Here is a 5,827-nt window from a genome sequence, read left to right as displayed (position 1 = left end):
GCTCCTCAGTGCGCCCTCAGAGAACAGCGCCCAATTACTCCCATCACCCTGGCCTCCGGCCGCGCTCCGAGCTGACCGAGCCTGGGACCGGTTCAAGGTAACCCCGAGATTAGAGCTTACTCCTCAGCTCTGTCTCTGTAGCCGGCTTCCCCGTTCTAATACCTGTAAGCTCTGCGACACTCAGACACCCCCGATCCTTCTGTGACCCTGCGGGACCTGAGGCCACGCTGACCCCGCATGGGCTTCACCCCAGTTAAGCCTCTGGAGCGATGTCCCTCAGCGGAACAGACTTTTAAAAGTCCGGATTTTGTGCTCCATTGCTCCGCCGCTTGCCAGGAGCCGGCCCCTCCCCCCGCAGTCTATCTTCCCGTCGCTTTGGATTCACTTCTCCGCTGTCCTACCTTTCAGAAAGTGGTTGATTTTCTGTTTCTAGAATTGCTGTTCTTCTTCTCTTCGATCTCCCATTGGATTTGTAGGTGTTTGCAATCTTTAGATAAGCTATCTAGCTGATCTCCTGCTACCTGAAGTAGTCTTAGCCTGCTACTTCTCCGCCATCTTGACTCCTCTCCCTCAACAGACATTTCTGCAAAGAAGACATCCAAATTGCCAACAGACACATGAAAAAGTGCTCCACATCACTCGGCACCAGAGAAATACAAATCAAAACCACAATGGCTTACCACCTCACACCAGTCAGAATGGCTAAAATTAACAAGTTAGGAAACGACAAGTGTTGGCAATGATGCAGAGAAAGGGGAAACCTCCTACACTGTTGGTGGGAATGCAAGCTAGTGCAGCCACTCTGGAAAACACCATGGAGCTTCCTCAAAAAGTTGAAAATAGAGTTACCCTACAACCCAGCAATCGCACTCCTGGGTATTTACCCTAAAGATACAAATGTAGTGATCCAAAGGGATATGTGCACCCGAATATTTATAGCAGCAATGTCCACAATGGCCAAACTATGGAAAGAACCTACATACCCATCAATAGATTAATGGATAAAGAAGAGGTGGTATATATATGCAATGGAATACAATGCAGCCATCAAGAGAAATGAAATCTTGCCATTTGGAACCACGTGGATGGAACTAGAGGATATTACACTAAGCAAAATAAGTTGGTCAGAGAAAGACACTTATCATATTATCTCTCTGATATGAGGAATTTGAAAGGCAGGGCGGGGGGTCATGTGGGGTAGGGAGGAAAAAATGAAAAAAGATGTGACCAGGGAGGGAGACAAACCATAAGAGATTCTTAATCTCAGGAAACAAACTGAGGGTTGCTAGGGGTGGGGAGAGAGGCATGGGGTGTCTGGGTTATGGACATTAGGGAGGGTATGTGCTATGGTAAGTGCTGTGAATTGTGTAAGACTGATGATTCACAGATCAGTATCCCTGACTCAAATAATATATATTAAATATTATATAAGTAAATAAATAAAAGATGTAGACCCAAATGCATGATTTTCATGGAAGCAGCAGCCCCACAGTCGTTCTCAACTTCTTTCCAAATCTGGAATTTTGAGGGGGTTTGCTCTCCTCCGGTCAGTTAACATTGTTCAGCAGGTTACACAGGAAGCATCAGTTCCCCCTAAACACTAAATTTATATGCTATGGAACCAGAAAATATTCAATAGGACAGTATATGAAATACAAAGGTGTGAAGGAAGAATGAAAGTACAAGGGTATGAACATTCAAGAACATGCAGTGTGAGTGACAATCTTGCAGACGAAACGAGGATGAACCAAGCCTCTTTCTAATCATCATTAAGACTGTAAGTGGAGCTCAGAGATATCCTGGCTTCATTCCTAAATCTCTTAGCACTGTTCCCAGGTCTCTAGCCATAAAGCTATGACAGAAGACAGGCAATAGAGGATCATGAGTTTAAACAACTTAAAATGAATTGGTATTAGGTGTTAAAGACATAGATTCCTCTACCATGTTTGGTATCTCAAGTTGAGTTAAAATGAAATCCAACAATAGGACAGAGGAAGCTAGATACTGCCTACTAGAAATACAAAGAAAGCTGAAAGAGAAATAACCAATTAAGGGCTGGGTACATTTTAACTAACATAACTTACACAAAAGGTAAGAAGCCTTGGCAATATTCCTTCAGGCAACATAGAATTTAAAGCATTTTAAATTGAATGAGCATGGTATTATATTAGATCGATAAACTAATAATAAAGATGACATTCATAAATTTTAATATGCCCGCTAAAAGAACCTCCAAGTGTATAGAACAAAGACATACAAGTGTATGACAGAAAGTGATTGTTTAAGCCACTGCTATCAATGTATAACAGATCCCAAATTCAAAAATAAAACAAAATGAGACACCCCCCCCCAAAAAATAAGTATTATAACTAATGAGGTAGAACTAACAGAATATGCCAATTTTGTCATCTTAATAGTAGAGATCTCATCCTATTTCATACCCTTGGTCCATATACAATCACCAACTGTGAAAATAAAACCATCAGTCTATTTCAAGGAATTATTATGGCAAAGAGCTGATAAAGATATTTACCCAAATGAACCATTAGACTACTAAGTGATGGTGATGTACATGATGGCTTAACAGCTGCTAGCATGCTTCACTGGGCCCCCTAATTCAGATATTTGTGTTTTAACTTTTACAACCTTCTGGGCCACAATAATAATTTTACAGTTTGCTATGGAACTGTACCAAACCTATAAAATCCACAAAGCCCTCAAAACTCCACATATGTGGGCTGTCACTGGTCCTAATAATTGCTCTCCAAGTTTTACACCAAATTCTTAAATGAAAAACAAATATACCACGTGCACAGAGAAATGAGTGAAAAGAACCTACCAGAAGACTGCTGAGCTGACACTCAGCACCTCCCATAATTTGGCATTTTGAGTCCTTCATACACAGTTCTGCCTTTCAGTTCCCCAGTCAACACATTAAAGAGGTGGCCTTTTCAAAAATTATTGTCTGTATACCTCATGAATCTAAATACCAAAACTATTTCACCAGAAGGGTGGGACTCTATTCCGTGTTTGCTGTGAATGACGAAAATCACATAGCTCAACTGAACTATGAGCGTGCAAATCTAGGTGAACACCGGGAACAGCAGGATCCTGAGTGTGCGGACAGGACCATAAAACATACAAAGCTGTTAATTTTTCCTGCAAAGCAAACTGCTCAGGAGATTAGTAGCTGTTTTTCTTTTTCTTTTCTCCTCTTGTTGACATCTGAACCATTTTTGCTGCCGCCAGCCCTCCCCACTAATGAATCAGTTCATTGCATGAATTGGGGGAGAGACATCTTGTCACCGGTTTCCTCTCTATCCATAAGTGATTTGCCAGAGCAGCAGAGCTCAGGAAGCTGGCTTCACTCTAAAGGTTATGTTGTATACCAGATGGGAGGGGAGTGGTAGGATAGGTGAAACAAGTGATGGGGATTAAAGAGTACACTTAACCACCACGAGCACTGAGCAATATATGGAATTGCCGAATCACTGTATTGCATACTGTATGTTAACTATACTGGAATTAAAATAAACTTGATTAAAACAATTTTTTAAGATTTAATTAATTTACTTATTTGACAGAGATCACAAGTAGGCAGAGAGGCAGGCAGAGAGAGGAAGTGAAGCAGGCTCCCCGCTGAGCAGAGAGCCTGATTCAGGCTCGATCCCAGGACCCTGGGGTCATGACCTGAGCCGAAGGTAGAGGCTTTATCCCACTGAGCCACCCAGGCACCTCTTGATTAAAAATTTTTAAAGATTATTGTGTGGCCATGTTTTGAAACACTGAGGAATAAAGCATGTATGTGTTTCTGTATGTGTTTTAATTAGACAAATTAAGGACTCCTGTGGGTCACAGACTTTCCTAAAAGGAAAGAATTGTGCCATAGGACACAAAAGAATTGATCTGTGAAGCCCTTCGGAAAAACAGTTTTGTTTTTATTTCCTCTATAGACTAAGTTTTCAAGGAAATACAAAAATTTGTTCTCCATAGATATACATGTGAATGCCCATGAATACAAGCCCCTGTGTTATGACAATAGTAACAAAACGCAAACAAAATGGGAACCAAACTTATCCTCTCCACCTCCCAAGCTTCTCCTTCGGAAAAATGATTCCAAAAATGGCCATATATAATTATCTCCTATAAAATCAATCTCAAAATATCAGATACAGACCTTATAACTTCCCAGATTTAATTCAGTATGAAATAATTCTCTCAATAAGATATCTTTATAAATCATAACCTTTGGACTTTTAAATTTATCTACTTCCTTCGATTACCCTGTGGGGAAAATTCAAAATGCTGGATTTGTTTTACGGTTCAAAGTATGTGAAAAGACTGTGCAGAGGAATACAAACTAACAATATATGCTCATTATCAATCCAGTCCCATATCCCTGCAGGTTCTGGTTCAAGATGGCGATAGTAGGAAGATCGGGGACTTACCCTTCCAACAGATACACCACATCTACAGCCACATGGCGAAAAACTTCCTTTGAAAAAGAAAACTATGAAGTGTCTGAGCAATTCCTAAGCATCCAGCGAATGACACAAGGTCCACATAGCAGCAAGGAGGAGAGTCTAGGACACGACTTCTTCATGAAGTACACCATGGCGGCAACCTTCCCTCAGCAGGGAACTCAAAACCCGGAGCCTCTCCCTGAAAAGCGGAGGGTTTAAATGGCACCTCAGACACCGCAACTTTTAAAACCTGCTCCTGAGAGATGAGGCCACAAAACATGTAGCTTTGCAAATCAATAGGGCTCACATGCGCCATCTGAGAAATCGACTCTGAAACGACTGAAGCCCTCGGACTCACCTCCTGCCCCTGGACCGGAAGCTGACGCAGCTGACTGAGATGCACCCAGAGGACTGAATGTGAACTAGGCTCATTTGCTAATTTTAAAGCATTCACCTGACGGGCGGGCATCTAATTGAGCACACATCTAGAGGTTGTTAGCTGGCAGGCACCAATTTTTTTTTTCTCTTTTTCTTTCTGGTGCCATCTCTACCTCCTCCTCAGTCTGGTTCCATATGACAGGTGTCTTTCTTTCTTTCTTTCTCTTTCTTTCTTTCTTTCTTTCTTTTCTTTCTTTTCTTTCTTTCTTTCTTTCTTTCTTTTCTTCTTTCTTCTTTTTTTTTTTTTTTCCTTTTTCCTGGCTGGCCTGGCCTAAACACTCTTCCTTGGCCTTACTGCATTCAGTGGGAGCCACCTTCATCTTCTATTGCTGCACCCCAGAGCAACAGCATCTCCCAGAAGGGAGCTTTTACCTGCATTTGGAGCTTTTACCTGGTATTTGCAGCGGCTGCCCAGGGACACCTTCTTAATCACCCGGGTCAGGGAGCTTAATTAGCCCTTTTTAATTACCCTAATTAACCTTTCCAGAATACTTGGAGGGTAGACAATCTCTTTGCATTCTTTCCTGGCCAAACTCCAAAGCTCCAATATCGGCAAGAGAGAAGGTTTTACAGGCATGTGGTGCCCCACATTTTATGTCTAGCGCCTTGGATTTTGTGGCTGCTGCCCAGTGATGCCCCTTGATCATCTGGCTCTGAATGCTAGGGGAGGAGGGTGGATGTGTGTTCCTGAATCTCATGGGATTGTAACAACCAGAGAGAGTTCTTGGCAGAGTCCATCCCCAGGACACTACACAGACAGCAGACTGAACACAAGCCCCCAGTCTTTCTGTGGAAGAGGTCTATGAGCTTGTCCAAAAGCTTCAGCCTTAGCGGTAGGTTTCAGGTCTGGCACACTTATAGGCAGCTACAGAGATACTCTAGGAAATGGAGGCTAGTGGACACCATCTTTGTGCTCTCTCTCTGCC

Source organism: Enhydra lutris, unplaced genomic scaffold, assembly GCF_002288905.1.
Source record: "Enhydra lutris kenyoni isolate GAN:26980312 unplaced genomic scaffold, ASM228890v2 scaffoldscaffold11, whole genome shotgun sequence".
Taxonomy (NCBI): Eukaryota; Metazoa; Chordata; class Mammalia; order Carnivora; family Mustelidae; genus Enhydra; species Enhydra lutris.
Note: the sequence above shows the minus strand (reverse complement) of the source record.